Source organism: Pyxicephalus adspersus, chromosome 4, assembly GCF_032062135.1.
Source record: "Pyxicephalus adspersus chromosome 4, UCB_Pads_2.0, whole genome shotgun sequence".
Lineage (NCBI taxonomy): Eukaryota > Metazoa > Chordata > Amphibia > Anura > Pyxicephalidae > Pyxicephalus > Pyxicephalus adspersus.
Genome location: NC_092861.1, coordinates 60779990 through 60798799, shown reverse-complemented (window position 1 = coordinate 60798799; position 18810 = coordinate 60779990). Strand labels below are relative to the sequence as shown.

Genomic DNA, 18810 nt, shown 5'->3' with positions numbered 1-18810 from the left:
CTGTCTTATTTGATGGCCCTGCCTTATCATCGGGGAAACACGGTAGTCATGGAGTCTAGTGGTCAAGCAGTCCTCCTTTTTTGTACCATACCAAACCACATACGTTTACATATTTTTGTGAGACACCACTGTTGAGGGACAGGGCCATTTACCTACATCTGATTTCCCATAAAAGTTGTTGGGGTTTGTTGAGGGCTTGTGATAAAATATGCAGTCTTTAAAGCTCTATTACAGCTTGGTCTGACTGGAACTGATTAAGGGGTCAATTTTACATGTCCCCCACGCTTTCACATCAAGCCCCGCTGCTTTTTACTCTGCCCATGTTGCCCCTAATTGTTCGAAATGTACAAAAAGTAGGACGCAAATTGTCATATTCTTTATTTATTATGCAATATTGACACAGTGGGCCTGATTTATTAAAGCTTCCCTAGTCTGGAGAAGATACACTTTCATCAGTGAACCTTGGTGATCCAGCAAACCTATAAGGGATCTAGTTCAGTATTAAAAGCATTTGTTAACAAATAGCACATGACTTTGAAATGAAGAAATGCGTTTGGACGGGGAGATTCAGAACTACAACAAAAATGTATTTTTATCATGTCTAGATGCAGATCCCCCTTGTACCCACCCTGACCAAGAACACTTGCCAATCCCTAAAAAAGTAGTAAAAATCTGCTGTACTGACAGCCAGTGTATTTATTTATTAGCAACAGCAGAAATCTAATAAACAGAAGAATGGTTCACACCAAAATTTAGGCTGTAGCTTGCCTGTGCTTTATTGGTTCTGGGTGGGGGCATACACCATGTACCTAACTTATTAAAGCTCTCCAAGGCTGGATAGGGTAGACTATCGGGGTGAACCTGGGTAATCCAGCAAAACTGAATTGATATCTTTAAAATGAATTGCTATTGCTGGCAAATGTTTTAATCCTGGACCACATCCATTCCAGATTTGCTGGACCACCAAGGTTCCTTTATATTAGTTTATCTTCTCCAGTCTTTGAAAGGTTTAATAAATCAGGCCCCATATATCCAATGTCCAGCCTGCTAGGCAGTGTGCACCAAACACAGTTTTTAGAGTACCCTATTCCTCCCCTGGTCACGCATTGGTGCAATCGTGTATAATGGGGAAGCCCACATTGAAACCCACATTTTGTCAAACATTGGCATTGTTCATGTCTAGCCAAACTGAACTGAATATGCATGGTTTGAGCCATTTTCATGTTCAATAGACTGAATAGTGCTGTAAGGGAAAATTCATTTAAATTCCTGTATTTCTCTGGCACAAGAAACAGAAATATCCTAGAAAGGCACACATCAATAAAAGTCGGATTGGGATTCAACCCCATTCCACTCTATTCAGAACTAAAAACTTTAACTGCAGTCCATAATGAAAGATAAGTGTTCTTTAACCTTTATTCTGCAGATGTACAAGTGTGGTCATTGTACTTGATGTCTTTCTTTCAGGTATTAGCACTAAGATTTTTAGGTGCAGTAATAGTAATCTAAGCAGATTGCAGGAAACCCAGCAGAGTTGCTCTGCACACTTCCATAATGTTATCAAGTAAATCCATCCAGTTGAAACATGTTCACCACCACTGACCTGTGCAATATGATGGAGATCAGATCTTCATTTCCTTTGCTGTTGAATGTTAGTCTCAAACAGATGTATAATCTTATGAAGGTACTCTGCCTGAGGCTTGGCATTTGAAGTATTCTGCCAGCACATAAGCCTTTCTTATTGATACCATGTGACAGCTTATGCAATTTGGTTTAGCATATGCTTTATATACTGGCAAGACATTGAGACATAAAGGGCTTATGTGCAGTACAGTGGAAGGTCAGAGTACAGTGTCTGTGCAGAATAGATTTTGTTTCTTTTCCCTAGTCCAGCATCTCTGAGCAAACATTTTAAATGTTTTATATTTAAATATTTCAGCAACCCCTATCAAAAGGTTGCTTTGAACATGGTTTTGTGCTACCGAAGAATTACCCCGGGATACATTCGATTATTGCAGGTATGTGTACTACAAAGAAGTTTTAAATGTATTTGTTTAAAGTGAAATAAAAATAATTTAGTATGCAAAGGTAAAGTTGTTAATTCAGTGCCCTGTGAGATTTTCTTTATCTGATTTGCACCCCAGAACATCATTCAACTAATGCAGCATAGCTGGAATGAAGGGATTTCTTGCTTTGCTATATGAATATGAATGCAACTAGAAAATCACATCTACATTGGGGTGAACTGAAGTTCCTGTCACTTGTACAGAAGTCTGCAGTAGAGAGAAAATGATCTGCTACACACCCTGCATTTTAATTGTGCTTGTGTGTAACTTGTCAGGCAACACTTTAACATATAGTTTTAGTAAAAATACATTTTTTTGTCTTTTATGAAAAAATGCCCTGAATGGCGATAACCTGTTAACAAGTCTCATGTTTGTACAAGCCAATTAAATACACACTGTATAGTACCAGAAGCAGCAGGAAGTTTATTGCATACAGTATGTGTTTAGAATACTTCATGTTTATGATTTTCTATTGGTGTATTGCTTATCTAGGAATGATTCTCAGTTTGCAGTTCTCTTGGGTCTTCAAAATGATAGAGGCTTGCTTATCTAATTATAATCTTGTTTAATAATAATACAGCAGACTGCAGTCGCACATGTGCCAGAATAATAATATGATTTAGCTGAGAAAAGGGATGAAATGAAATCTGTGGAAATTAAAATGCCTTTTACATTTATGTAAGTAGGTTTGACATTTTTGTATGGCAGATAATATTAAAGACAAAATATGTTACTGTTAATTTTGCGAGTGATCGATTCTTTGCAAAATACCTTGCAAAATGTTTTTTGTCTGCCTGAAATAAATGTATTCATATAGCATTTTCCTTTTTACTTAATGATAAGTGAACATTTTAGTGCATTATCATGACTGTGCTCCTGCCTAACCCTCTGCATACATTTTATATACTGTATATATATATATATATATATATATATATATACCAAGATTTTTTTGACCTGAAAATGCCAATAGAAAAAGAATCTTGTTTTGTACTATAATACGCATCACTGTACATTAAATAGGGGTTGCAAATAACAGACCAATACACACAGTGACACAGGTGAAGAGAACCCTGTCCTGAAGAGCTTACAATCTAGGAGGAGGGGGTAGTAACACACAATACTAAAATAATACAAAATACTTTTACCTGTAAAAAGGGGGAGGGGAATATACAGGTAGAGACAATGTTATTTTATTTTCCTTTATGCGGTAAAGAATTCCTACCTAAAACTGTCCATACACATTACAATTTTGTTTAGCCCATCTGTGTATAATTTCCTTTAATGTAATGCAAGGGCATACTTTTACACTTTATTGCATTTGATACTTGCTTTTCCTAACAAATATGCAAAGCTGTGTTCATTTTATCATTGTTTTATGTGCAAGAATCATTACTGCTCCTCTTGTATTCATTCCATCATCTACAAAAGACTTGGTCACCCCTAAAAATGCCTGTACTTTCCTCCTAATTTTAAATTATTTTAATCGCTAATATGCACGGCAGACTAAAAAAATGCATTTTTTTCTTTTTCACTAGATCCAGACAGCCGGAAAAATAATTATCAATGGAAGGGACGCACTAATAGAACGAGCAGCTTTTTTATTAGGTGTTTCTGGAATCTGGATCTCCAGCTACAGTACACGACAGATGATTAAATAAGAATAGCAAGTTATATATGTGCACTTTGGATTTCTTAGCCCAGGTTCTGTATTTTTTATAGGGACATAAATGTAAAACACCGAAACTTAATTTATTTTCCTATTATTAAATGTCACTACTAAAATATCAGCATTAATTGGAACATCTCAAATTTTTCTAAGATCTAATGACTAATCACCTGTTATTATTGTGATGGCCAAAAACTTTTAGAACGCATTATATTCTCTACCTAATTATGTACTGGTTGCAACACAGTATAGATGTTGTGTATATGTATCGATTTTTTGGTTGAAATAATAAAGATTACTTATAAAACTAAATGTGGATTGCAAAAACACCTGTTCACCCATTTCTGTTATTACAGGGTAATATTTCAGTGTAAAATGCTATTTCAGCCTAGAACACTTGTTTTATGTCAGTAACGGTAAGCACCTCATTTTCATGCAGAAGAACTCTGTGAGGTTCACTGCTAAATTAACAGTTTTTCTGATTGGTTGTATGAAAATTCTTTGATCGTTTGATTTAAGTTTCAATTACATTATCCTCATATTCTTCCTGTTGCTTGCCAAAATGTATGTCTCTGTGGTTCCCCCTGACCAAAGTGTTCTGATCAAAGTAAACAGCTAAAAGAAAAAAAACTTTCCACAGTTTAGTGTACTTCAGCCTTTAAAATAGAATTATCTGCTACAGGTCAAATCATATTTGCATATGTCATTTTGCATATTTTGACACTTTCAAGGTCTGCACGGGATGTTATGAAATGAAGACATTGTGGAGCTTGAGTGGAGAACATATTAAAGCTGTTAGTACTAAGGAACAGTTGTCCCAACAAGAAAACACACAACTGAGCACAGCGAACTACAAATAGAAACATTTGCTAATATAAGAATTTAAAATTATACATTGTTATAAAACAATAATAAAATCCATTGTAATTTTTTAAGTAGATGTCACCCCAATCATGATTATCTCAAAGAAACTTTAAATGTGTATTCAAAATGTCGTTTTAGTCCTTTTAAGGCTGCAAGTTTCATAAAAAAAAACAAGGTGATCCTGTTATTAAGGTCCTTGTACAGGAGTTTCCTGTTATTGGGTTACAACCAACTCACAATTATACCGTGGCCAGGACAAACATAAGGCTAATTGAATAGGCATAAAAAAGAGCTGCACCTGATCTCTATAGATGGCAGCTTGGGGAGATTTTGCATAAAAGCCATTAACATTGTGCTGCCAGTAATGCCACTCAAAAAAACTCTACTTACACTGCCTAGCTGCCTTTAAACCTTGTTTTGCAAAATAGCATGTATGCAGTTTAACCAATGCAGTGCTGTTCTGCTGGTGCAGGGGTCTAGACCAAGGCGTGAATATATACAGGCTTAGGCTATGGAGGAGGCCAGATGCCTGATATACCTGTAGATGTGAGCAGTGGTGAAGAGGGGTTGCAGAGGGGTGCAGAGATGAGCAGTGATTGAGGGAATTAATAAAAATAGACAAATATCAATCCAAAATAAAGTAAATGGCACCCATCACAAAAATACCATGAAAAAGCATATACCCCTCCTTCAAAAAAATATTCTCTAGTCTTGGAGAGCCTTATTAAATCAGGCACCTGTTGTTAAAATACATGATCTCATGTTCAGTTGTGGATATCTAATTCTTGTTACCCAGAAAACCACATGGCAAACCAAATTAGGATGAATTAAATTTAGCTGTTTTTCACCACAAGGATGATATTTGCCTAAACCTGTGTTCAAACATCTGATCTGAATTCTATTATACACTTGTGGACAAATTTGCTGTGACCTTTGCAGCTGGTTGAACACACCACTGAAAACACCCAAATATGGCTTAGAATAAAACATTGAACCATTGTGAAGTTGCCTTCTATACAGGTGCATCTCAATAAATTGGGATGCTCTATAAATATATAGATGCTGATTTCATTTATCAGCAGGACTTGGCACCTGCCCACATGGCCTAAAGTATACCTGGTTTAATGACCATGGAATCACTGTGCTTGATTGGCCAGAAAATTCGCCTGACCTAAACATAGAGAATCTCTGGGATTCAAAAGGAAGAGCCAGAGTCAAGAGGAAAGATACCAGACCCAAAAATGCAGATGAGCTGAAGACCACTATTAAAACATCTTGGGCTTCCATAACACCTCACCAGTGCCACATCACCTTCATGCCACTTCACAATGATGCTGTAATTCATACAAAAGGAACCCCAACCAAGTATTGAGTGTGTACATCAGGGGCGCTCACACTTTTTTGGCTTGCGAGCTACTTTTAAAATGACCAAGTCAAAATGATCTACCAACAATAAAAATGCTAAATATAAATATATATATATATATATATACAGAGTATAATACACAGAAGTGACTGAAGCTAAAGAGAGATTCAATGGCAGAACATCGCACAGACATTGCACTACAAGATTATAGTGACAATTTATTTTGTGGATAGGTTTAGGAACCTATTCATTCCTTCCCCCCTTCTTTTCATCTATGTTCTCATAGAACAGTATTAATGATACAAAAAGCCTACACAATAAACTAATTGAAACTGCATTTGTTTTTAAATTTGTTTGACCATTTCTTTGTTTATGATACAAAATTATGGTTTAGGGTATTTTAAAAATATTTACCAAATGAAGGCATCACATGTGCAGAACACAGATGGCACATGAATCATTTTGGTATATAAAATGGTTAAAAAGTTTTTGCTGAGTAAAACACAGCATACCAAAAGTTTGATTGCACAGCTCAAAAAAAAAAAAATCTTGCCAAGGATTTTTCAATATATTTAGTGTATTTCAGGTCTGCTGAATCCAGAAATGACACCAGTTCATAAATGACACCAGTGCATTGAATTGGCTCTAGTTCTTGTAATACAGGAATCGGATTGGACGATTTTACCAACAGCAAATTTTAACACAGCATATTAATATGAATCTTTACACCAATGTTTTGCATTTAATATATTACATGTAGCATTATTTCTATGAAACTTTCATTTGCCTTCTTTTTATTCATACATTTTCTTTTTTTACAGAAATTTGAGTACTTCAAGAAGTTGTTTAAATCAGCGGTCGCCAACCGGTTGTCCGTGAGAAAATTTTGGGGGTCCGCGGCTCTAGTCAGTGGAGCTCCGAGCGGGGTCAGGGGAAGGACCCCGCTGGGGGGATGCACAGGCCAGAGCCGCAGACCACGTACCCCGAGCAGTTCCTAGGCTCAGGGAGGTGGGCAGGCCCACTCTCCCATTGCAGGCTCAGATCTGTGATGGAAGATTCAGCAGGGTTATGTCAAAATGACGTCACTCTGGGGGAGGTTTCTCCCTCTTTCAGTGACACTCGGCTCCCCGCGCATGGGCGTTCGGGAGCCGGTGATTTTATTGGTCCGCGGACCTGAAAAGGTTGGCGACCGCTGGTTTAAATTACCCTAATGTATTTTGCTATATTTGTGGTGAATATTCTCAGCAAAAACAGAAAAGAAACATTACAGAATTTGTGAAACAAGCATAAATTGCATATTTTGGTAATAAACTGGGGGACCAAGATAAGTATTGGGCTCCCCATATGATATGCAGAACTTGTGTAGAGTGTCTACATCAGTGGAAAAATGTAAAAGTTTGAAACTTGGTGCACCTATGGTATGGCGAGCGCCCAAAAATCATCATAATGATCATCATCAGCCCCCCTGTCTTTTGTTTCCCCTTGCGTGGACTACGAGGGACAGAAGGCACCCACACTAGCAGATGCCGTCAACACCAAGGCAACACCTGTCTAGGTGCCTCTGGTGTACTGTTCTCTCGTTTGGAATTTCCATCCATGGATGGTTGCCCAGGACCCGACAGCACCCGTTTTCTTGCCGGGTGAGCATGCTCAAGGGTTATTTCTTCTCTCCTCTTGTGTCTTCACAGAAGGAGGTAATGTTCTTAAATAAACACCTTCACCCTATTTAGGGCGGAAATTATATTTATTGGTCACTTGAATTAAAATTTTAAAAATATCTTTCCTCTCAGATACTACTTCCTGGTCTAAATAGGGCGGTAGTGGTTCCAATAGGAATTCTACTATTAATCGCGCATGCGCTTAATACGCGCATACTGTTTTTCCACATAGCTTTATCCTCGTACTTTGTCCTATTTTATAGGAGCATTAAAAGTCTTTAATTATGTGGTACAGGATTATCGCGCATGCGCGCGCTGATTTTCTGCGTAGTCGTGTCCCTGTACCATTTCCTGCCCTGTGAGGGCAGAAATCGTCTGTAGTCATTGACCTCACATGCACGCACATTACCAATTAAGGATCTATTCAGGTATAAGGGCATCCTGCAGGCATCATCTCCCTTTGATGTGTGGGCGATTGCTGGCAGGCTACCTATAGGATTAGGATTCTCTCCAAGTAAGTCTACAAGTTATTCATCACATGTCCCATGTCTCTTTTGCTTTGTTTTGCCTTATTACTATCAAACAACTTTATTTTTTTACATACGTCCACATTTTGTCCCCCTATATCAGAGAGGAGAATATCTGGACTCATCTAGCTATTCTTGACCTTATCAATTACTGTACGTACTGAGTTTTAAGCATGAATCAATTGGGATTTAAGTGTATTTTCTCTTAGTAAATAAAATCATTCCTGCATCAATCAATCCTTCTCTATTCCTTCCCCCCATACTCTTGCTTCTCCCCCCCCTACCCTTTTCCCATAATAATCATCACTGATATGTTATGATTCTCCATTTACAACAATCCAATAAGCATTGATACCATTTCTGTGAAGAGATTGTGTTTCCGCTGTGAACATTAACTCTAATGTCTTGAAGAAACTTTCTAGCTCCTCAATTTGAGGTAAGCCTATAAGCGTTCATGTTCTTTCCCCCAATAGAAATGTGGGAAACTATTTTGATCTTCATTTCACAATTATGACCATCTTGGTCACCTCATCTATTTTCCTACAGTGTTGTAGCCATAACCAACATTTAGACCTATCCAGTTTTGGACACAACAAAACCATCAAAAACACTTGGACAATATGAGCGTCTGACATTATTCAGACAATTTGTAAGTTACCTTTTTATCTGGTCATTCTCTATTTCATCAACAAAATACTTTTTTTAATTGACCATATATATTTCTTTTGACAGATCTTTGGAGGTAATCTGCATCCACTCATAATGTAATATTCCTTTTTAGAATCTTAGAGGTTGCATATATGTAAGTAATAATACTTTTTATCTCAATTAATTAAGTCTGCCTTGTAGTGAGCCAATATTTCCTGGTCAATATAGCTGTAGCCTTTGACTATTTTGGTGTTTCTCTGAAACCAAATCCATTTGATCTATTTACATCCATTTTGTAGCGAATTAACTGACAGTTACTAAACCTAATATGTTCTTTGTAATTTTAGATACACATGTGCTTGGTTATCCACTCTGATATGATAGTATGTGTATAAACAAATATTTTGAAAATATGTTTTCCTGTATATATATTTTTTCTAATGTATTGTTTTATTGTGGGCAAAACACGTTGATCCAGAAACTCCAGAAACTCATTACATCTATGCTAAACCTTATTTACAAGTGGAACAATGTAATTATATATAACCTCTCAAATCTAATTTTAAAAGTTTTAAAACTGTTAGGAGGCGCTCTCCTGGCCTAGGATCCCAGGCGATGCCCCACCTCAGGAGGGCACGCGCAGCCTATTTCAGCGGCTGCGCTTACGGTAGCACTGGGATTATAGGATCAGTGCCCTGAGGGTTGCAGCATCCCTGTAGCTGGGTTTTTCCCTTGGCATCCTCTGCACTAAGCCGCACAGCTGAGGGGAATTGGAGCTGTGTGCAGTTGATTAGCAGAGTGGTTCCTATCCAATCCCATGCTGTCATTGGCTGCTGGAGCTTTATAGCCTCTCTGCTCCCTGTCAGATGTGCCTGTTATAGCGTCTGCTGGGCTTACCTGTGTTTGAGTAATTTTAAAGTATTTCTCTGTTACTGACCTCTGCCTGTTCCTGATTATCCATTGAACTTTGCCTGGACCGACCTCTGCTTGTGACCCTGACTCTGTTTTTGCCTTTCCCTTTGTACTTTGCTTGGTAGAGTGATCTCCTGTGTTTTTGACCTCGGCTTGTTTTTGGAATTCCTGACATTTTGAACTCTGTACTGTGGGCTCCGGGTCGACTGCCGGCTTATCTCCAGACACCATCCTTTGCGCACCAAGTCCTGGGGGCAACTGAGTGCTGGGAGACCCAACCAGTCTCCCGAGGCTGAGCGGGGGCTGCTATAGGCGAAGACTGTGGCTATAGATTGGGGGACTGGTGTCTGGGGAATACTGGTACTGACCTGGGCATTACGTTATAACAGGCCACACATATAAAAGAAAAATCTCTTCATGGAGGATTTGCAGGAGCAAGTCAGGCTCCTGACTGGTGCCCTTAACCAATTGGCACAGCAAGTAACTTTGCAAGAAGGTCAGAAACAAAACTTACCTTCTGCTGTGGCAGCTGGCACACCAGCTGAACCCAAGGTTCCCTTTCCTAAGAAATGTTCTGGTGAATGCTGCCATTTTGGGAACTTCATGCAGTCCTGCAAATTGTAATTTTAGCTGCGACCACTCTCATCAGGCACGGAGACTCAAAGAGTGGGCTTGGTCATATCCCTTCTCCAGGAGATTCACAGACATGGGTGTTTAACCTATCACCTGGGGACCCAGCCCTCTCCTCGGTGGATAGTTTTTTCAAGGCCATGGGATTTTGTATACAGACCCAGACCTGACCTTCACCACTGAGCCTAAACTGCAAAGTATCTGACAAGTTAGCATATGGGCAGAGGAGTACACCGCAGAGTTCTGCCAATGGGCTTTCAATTCCCAATGGAATGACCCTGCTTTCAAAAGTTGGGGGCTATCTGATGCCATCAAGGACATCCTGGTCAATTACCCCATGCCAGAGACTCTGGATGAAATGATGATGTTAAGTATAAGAATTGATTGCAGACTGGAAAATTGCGTGCGCCAACTGCTTTAGCCAAGGGCCTGGCTGTCCCTGTGCCTAGTCCACCTTCCCCTATGAATTTGGGCTTGTGAAGGCTGTCAGCCGCAGAAAGGTCGAGGAGGGAAAATGAAGGACTCTGTTGAGAGATCTTGCCCACAGAGGAAGTCGGGAAAACTTCAACGCCTAGGGGGGCCGGAGGAAACCTCCCTAGGCGAGCAGGTATGTCCTCTAAAATCCAATCACTTTTTTTGCCTGTTGAGATTTCCTGGGGTTCTACTGTAAAGCATTGCCAGGCCTTCCTGGATTGCGGTGCTGCTGGCAATTTTTTGGATAAGGCTCTAGCATGCTCTCTGGGAATTCCTATTATTAGGCCTCCTGAAACTTTGTGTGTGTTAGCTATTGATGACTCCCCTCTGCAGCAAGGGAAACCCATAACAGTTACCCCTAAGGTTTTGGTTAAAGTGGGGGTTACACATTCTGAAATGGTTAAATTTTTTATGCTAGACATGCCTTCCTCACCTGTAATTTTGGGACTACCTTGGTTGCGCAGACATAATCCCATAGTTGTTGGGATTCTGGGCAGATTGCTAAATGGAGTAAGAAGTGTTTTGAGAGCTGTCTGGTAAACTCACCACCTCTACATGTTGCTGGTACATCCCTAGAGAAGCTGCCCATTCCTTATTCAGACTTCTCTGATGTATTTTCTCCTCAGGCCCCAGATGTTCTTCCATCACACCGGCCCTATGACTGCCAAATAGACCTGCTCCCAGGTACCATGCCACCCTGAGGGCATCTCTACAATCTCACTGTCACTGAAAATTTGGCCATAAAAACCTTTATAAAAGAAAACTTGGAAAAGGGCTTTATCTGTCCTTCTGCATCTCCTGCTGAGGCTGGTTTCTTTCTTGTGGAGAAAAAAAGACGGTTGTTTAAGGCCATGTATTGGCTATAGAGGGTTAAACAAAGTTACAGTTAAGAACAGGTACCTGTTACCTCGTATTGAATGCCAAAACTTAAAGAAGAATAAAAAATATCAAAATGGTCTTACAAAGGCTTTGCTATCATGAACACCAATTGGTCCATATGTGTTGATTTAAAAATGGTGAACTTCCTACTTGGACAGCAAAGTGGATACACAGAGTACCCATGTTTCATCTGCTTGTGGGATAGTAGAGCAAAGGATCACTGGAAATAAGTGACATGGCCTCCAAGGGAAAACATGAAAAAGGTGCAGTGAACATCATTAACGAGCCAATGGTTGACAAAGAAAGAATCATTCTCCCTCCACTACGCATAAAGTTGCGATTGATGAAGCAATTTGTTAGAGCTCTGAACAAGGACCGTGATTGTTTCAAATACATTTGTAGATTCTTCCCTGGATTGAGTAGTGAAAAATTAAAAGCAGGAATCTTTGATGGACCCCAGATTCAGAAACTGATAGATGATTACATGACTGATACTGAAGCTTCTGCCTGGCACAGGTATGTCATGGTTGTCAAAAACCTCTTGGGTAACCATAAAGCACAAAATTTTGAAGAACTGGTACAAAACTTGCTCTTAAACTTTAAACATTTGGGTGCTACTATGAGCATAAAGGTACACTATCTTCATAGTCATTTGCAAAAATTTCCAGAAAACCTTGGCAATTGCAGTGAGGAACAAGGGGAGAGTTCCATGAACATATAAAGGTGATACAAGAAAAGTATCAGGGCAGATAGGATAGACACAAGATGGCCGACTACTGCTGGAAATTTTACCTTGATTGTCCTGATCATCAGCATAAAGGGAAATCGTACAAACAGACTGTAAGGAACTTACCTGTCCAGTGAGCCCGCGGCGTCCCTGGGAATCTCAGCCGCAGAGGGAGACGCCGCTGCAGCAGGCAGCATGGGCGAGGCTGCTGCCCTGCTCACAGCGTGTCTCTCTCTGCAGGCGGAGGGATCCGTTCTAGCCGAACTAGTCTTCGGCCAGGCGGCATCCCCAGCATCTCTATGGACGTGATCACTGACAGTCCTGTTCTCAGCACTCCTGTGGAGGTGCAAAGTAGGGCACGTCCCAGGGGTGCTGTGGGAAGAGGTGCGTGCGCTACCACTCGTGCCTCTTGTACCCCCGAGGGTGTGGCACTCGGCTGCCTCGCTGCTGGATCATGTTAATCCAGTTTGTCATTAACTTAGTGACCTGGTCTGAAAATTGATTCTGCCTGAACTCTGCCTGCCCTGACCTCGGATTGTTTGTGACCACTCTTGCCTGCTGCCTGTTCTGACCTCAGATTGTTCCTGACCTGCCTTTGCCTTACCCTTCTGTACTACGCTTATTGGACTTATCATCTGTAAATAACCCTTGTCTTGTTTTATGACGAATATAGAATATATTGACATAAGTATTTCAAAAACTTATTATTATATATTATATATTGACATAAGTATTTCAAAAACTAAATTTTGTATACATAGGCATATCTAGTTTATTTTGCCTCATTTTCATGTTTCAAAACTAGAGCAAATCTAGGAAAACCAATACCATATTTGGAATCTGTAAATCAAACATAACCTAAAATGACTTTATTCTGTTTGGCAAAAAAATTTTTGTTATCTATCTGTTCAACAGCAGATTAGCCCTGGAAAGGATATGACCTATATTCTTACACTTGTTTAGCCATTTAAGAGGGGTATGATACTGAGCATCTCATCCATACAACTCAGTTAAATTGTCTCTAAATGTATATTGTTTAAGCCGTAGAGAATAGGTTGACTTTAATACATATGGTAATATAATATAAGGGATACTTTTTGCTGAGCCAACATTTAAAAATAATAGGGTGCTCAGCTACTAACTAAAACTAGGCTGTCAACAAAAGGATCCAGGACATTTCCAAAGAGCCATTAGTTTCATTACATTTCATTGCATTTTGCCGACAGCTAATCACTTACATATGATCAAAGTGAGAGCTCACTGTTGAAAACTTCACTTTCAATGTGATAAATGTAATTCCCATGACATCACAAACATGACCTAAGCAGAGTTTTCTCCAAGCCAAGGAAAATCTATGAAGCTGTAAGACAAGAGTAACACAAGCCCACAAACTTTATTAGACATCATGATAAATTAACATTTCCTGAATTAACCTGAAATATAAGACTGTATGGGCATATAAAATATTTAAATTGAACAGAAAGGAACAAGGACACACAAGGAAAATGATACAAAAAAAATCGGAGCATTTCAAATTTTCTTTAATTTTTAGCTGAATTAGTATTATTTTTGAATTATACACATTTAAGATAGAAGCATGTTTCAGTACTGTATAAAAACATGTACTGAGTACGTGTATTTATGCTAATGTCTGCAGTATTTGGCTTGTAAGCTGTTTAATGTACAGTGTGCTGTGTAATATGTTGTCGCTATATAAATACTGTTTATAAAAAAAAATAAAAATATTTACCAATTTCATTTCTATATATTTATTTATTGTTTCTCTAGATAAAATTAAAATTTCCTATCAATATAGCACTCAGTTGCATCAATACAAAGGTATTTTTGTTTTTGTGTTTTTTTAAATCCTAATTGATATTATAAATATAATAATAATATAAAATAATATATATATAAATATAATATATTTTATTTATAATATATTTTTAATTTTTAAATTATATAAAAGAGTTATTGCATAAAAACAGAAAAAATCGAAGTAAGTGCCTAAAGTGCTTGCAAACATAAAATTACAAAATAATGAAGATGAAAAATGTAATGTTTTAAAAATGTAACACTGCAGCAGTTGTCATGATTTAACAACTTTAGCAGGGAAAGAAATTCCAGGATTTCTATTAACCTGGTGCAACAGAAGCATTAATTTGTTTAGGTGTCATTCAAGACTACATAACCAAATATATGTGTACACATTGGGTGTGGTTTATTAAAGGTCTCACAGACTGTAGAATATAGACTGTCATGGGAGATCTTGGACCAGATCTTTTCCAGGTTTGCTGGATCACCCAAGATTAAAACATTGTCAACTAATAGCAAATTAGCAGAAAATAGCAGATGATACTCGTCCAATATTCGCCTGAGGGCTGGAATCAGATGAGAATTTGGCATGTGTACAGAGTTCGTCTGACCACGTTCATGGATATGTCCTGGCGGATCAAAGAATGGCCAACAATGGTAATACAAGTGAAAGGTAGAGAGCACAGCAGAGTGCTGCTTCATCGTTCTCCTCCTCCCCTCTTTATAGAGCAGACTGGCGCTGTATATACAGCACTTGTTCATTCATCTTTCAGTCTTTTGTTGATGGAAAAGATTGTGAAAGATCATTTCCAATGACAATTATTGAACATGTGTACGCAGCCTTAGAGTTATAATATTTATTGTGTAATAAAGCAGAATTACAATTATTTTTATAAAAAAGGGGCTGACAGGTAGGCTTTATTATGACTGAAGATAATTTTACAATTACATTCAAAGGCAGGAGTAATGTATTTCTACCATTTCAATTATGTTTTGCAATCCTTTGTGGTAACCTTGATCAAAGGTGTTAAACTGTTTTAACAAAAAGACTAAATGTTCTAAAATAGCTAGAAGAATTTATTTTAAAATATTGAGTACAATGTGTAAATAATCAAAATGTATTTCTTTTTTTTTAACTAAGTACATTGTTTTCCTAGAACTCCTGAAAACTGATATTATGATTGCTTTACTGATCATAGCTAATTTTACATTTCGTGTTTTCTGGGGAATAAGTTTTTAATGAAAGGTTTATTTCAGAAACCACACTTTCTGCCTCCTAAAATATTGCTCTGTTTATAATGATGTGTGGAAATAATTATTAACATCCAGCCAAAGCCGAAAACACAAATTGTATGAAATTTCTACTAAACGTTTGACTTTTATTGAAGAGTATTATTCATGAAAAACAGTGGATCACTTTTGGTACAGAAATCTAGACCTCAGTGTAACGCTCAGGTGGTTAAAGTTTGATTAATCACATTATGTAAAATTAATAGCAACATTTTTTCTGTGTTACATTTGAGAACATATATCTATGAAATGCACTTTAAATGTACATATTTGGGGGCATTTACCAAATCAGATTCACCGAAAGCAGAGCCAAAGAGTGGTGATATTATTGAGATCATAAGATTCAAAGTAAGATCAAAGCCTAACTGATAAATTCCCCCTGTCTCTACTACCCTAATTTAGACCTAGACCAATATAAAACCACCCCTAGCCAGTCTTTAGTTTCTTGTTTTAGTGTGTAATCCCTTAACATTCTATGTTTGGGAAGGAAAAATTTTACATTTCTTGTATTGGTCTGTATTTTCAGTGATAACATTGCCAAGTTAACAAAGTAATACAAAGATGTTTTGGGGGTGGGGGGAACAAACTAAAAGTTTGTTCCCCCCATGCTTTCTTTTAGTCTATCTTGCAGTTCAAATTTGTGCTGTGTTAATAAAAAAGTAGAAGTTAATAAAAAGTATATATACCGGTAATATTCTACATTTGTTCTGATTCACATTAAACAAAGGGGAGTTAATGCCTGCCTTTTCAATGCCTTATTTTTTGCAGCTCCCTTGTGTTCACTTATGTTTTAAAAGTACTGTTCTCTTATATATAATGAATACATACTTTTAGGCTTTAACTTTTTGACTTCATACCTGTAGAATGAAGATCTTTATTGCTTAGAATGATATAATGGCAGCCATTGGAAGCAAGCGTCTCAAAGATGGCCACTGAAGTCTGAATGTGAGCATATTAGTTTTTAAAAGCATAATTATATCTCCCTATTGACCAACTACAGCCTCAAATGAACGCTGCAGATAGGGTGGTTTTGTTCATCATTGCGCTGAAATCTTTTAGAACAAAATCCACTACCAACAAAGCTAAGCACCCAGTCTATGAGCAGCAAAAAATAATACAAGCTTACACAGGCCTTGCTTTCATGGCCTGAGGTGACCATTTCAGTTTTCTTGTGCTTAATACAATTCTGTCTTACTTCAACAAATCCAATTTTCTTTGCTCAGTGTTTGTATACATCAGAGTCCGGAGCTGATTTATAAAGAAAATGAGCAAAGGAAGTTGAGAAATTACAGAACCAGATGTTTTGTTTTTGCAGTAAAGGTTAATGAATACTGGCTTTCGTTTGTTTCAATAATTACCATCATTTGGATAATGAATCTTATGTAAAACAAGTCTAAATAAATCAAAGACTAATGATATGCCCTTATGCCATCATTTCATTTAGGGCAGTGAGCACAACAATAGTTGCTCTATGACAGTATGTTATATGGTTGTATGCCCAGGTTCCTAAAATCATACTGAGTAGTGATGGCAGTAAAAGACCATGTGGTCCATCAAATAATATAATTATATAAAAAGAATAGTTTATTCCAAGCATATATAAATGTTCCTCAACTGAAAGTCTGTTCTAAGCATCCTGTTCTCTTTTTGGTAAAATATTACATTCTAATGATACACCTGAACTTCTCGTATTTTTAGGTCATGCCTGTGTTATATTGAGCTTGTATTGTCCTTATATTGGGCATAGGTGTGGCAGTTACCAGTCAATTTCAGTTACTTATAACCAGCTTTTGACAAATATGATCAAGAAGATCAAGAAGCCTACTACCAACAGTTTATACCAGCCTTTCCCAACCTTTTAAACATGGGGGACCCTTCGAATAACTGAGATGAACTGCCACAGGGACAGCAATGCTACAAGGGTTATAACCCTATACTGTCCAACACTATATACAAAAATTGGTTAGTGTTTCAGGGATGCTTTAAAGGTAGCATGTGTCTGGTTCAGCTTCCAGATTATTGTGTAAGAAATATTTTGCTTTTGCAGGTAAGTAAAAAGATGTCTAGATCAAGGTCTGGAAAGGCGCAAATGCTCCCTGATGAAAATGATTGAGTCTGAAAGTCATGAGATTTGACAGGAAAGACCATATTTCATCTTCAAGCAATAAACCAGTCAACATCAGTAAAAAAGAAAAAAAAAGAACTGGGATGTATGTAAAAGAATAGAAATTTGTATTTATGAATCAAATAAAACATCCCGCATTAAAAGCCTAAAGGCACACAACTAAATAAATAGCAGTTTTTAAATCAGCTTTTTATATTGCTTTTATTTGCATTCTTTGGGGTTACAGAGTAATAACGAATAAAACAAAATGCACTAAAGCAATGTATTAAACAGTGACAGATTTTGATATTTCTGTTGCCACAATTTTGGACATAAAACAAGAATTAGATCATTATTTCTGAGAACAAAACAAGTTGAGCTGCAGATTCTCATTTTTTAGGCATTAGTACGTCAAACATAAATGATTCACTTCCTCATACATTTTATCTGCAAAGGTTGGTGACGGCCCAGACTAATGAATCTGGAGGACAAATTTTGTAATAAATGCTGTTATAGAACAAAGGGAAGTAATACTAATGTAAAACTTTGGACACTGTGCTTCTGTTTTCATAACCTTAGGGTTTTTTACCTGCTAGGATGAAAAACTACAAGGAAATTGGACTGCTTTAATTTGCAGTTTGCGGTACATAGCTTGATGGAAGGATTTTTTTCTTTTAAATAAACACTTAAGAAACATTCTTTAATAAATCTTGTACCTTTATTGTGCCAACTCTGTGATTCAGTGAAGAGATTCTAGTTTTTGTATGGCAAATGTACTGTGAAAAGTACTAAGCAGAAAGAGAACATATTTTGATTTAGGTGAACATTTTAATTTTAGATATTGACCACAGATCCTACTGAGATTGTTCATATTACCTAATAGTTGCCTATGTTGAGGTTCTCAGCATATGGCTGCCAATATATCTTCAAAAGCCATTCAAGTTTTTATCGTGTTCTTTATATGTAATCTGAGTCCAAAACAAATTTATGTCTAAGCATGTGTTTTTTAAGCCTGCCCACAGTGAGAGCCTAAGCTAAAATAGGAAAGAAAGTAATCAGATACTTCTCATGCCTTGCCTAATGGCAGACCAGGTATTCTGGTGGTGGCTTTAGAACAGATAGATTACAGTGGACAATTTTCAACTGTCACATCCTCTTAATTATTTATTAAAGGACCATCA

General features: G+C 37.6%; 1 protein-coding gene across 2 annotated transcripts in view; it reads left to right on the top strand.

Annotated features, from left to right (window-relative positions):
- Positions 1–4047, top strand: part of ERICH1 (glutamate rich 1) — a 58034-nt gene extending 53987 nt beyond the window's left edge. For both annotated transcript variants that reach the window (XR_011920319.1, XR_011920318.1), the window contains 2 exons: positions 1940–2018; positions 3605–4047. The gene's annotated coding sequence lies outside the window, so the exon portion shown is untranslated. The remainder of the gene's footprint in view (positions 1–1939; positions 2019–3604) is intronic.
- Positions 4048–18810: the final 14763 nt, after the last annotated feature.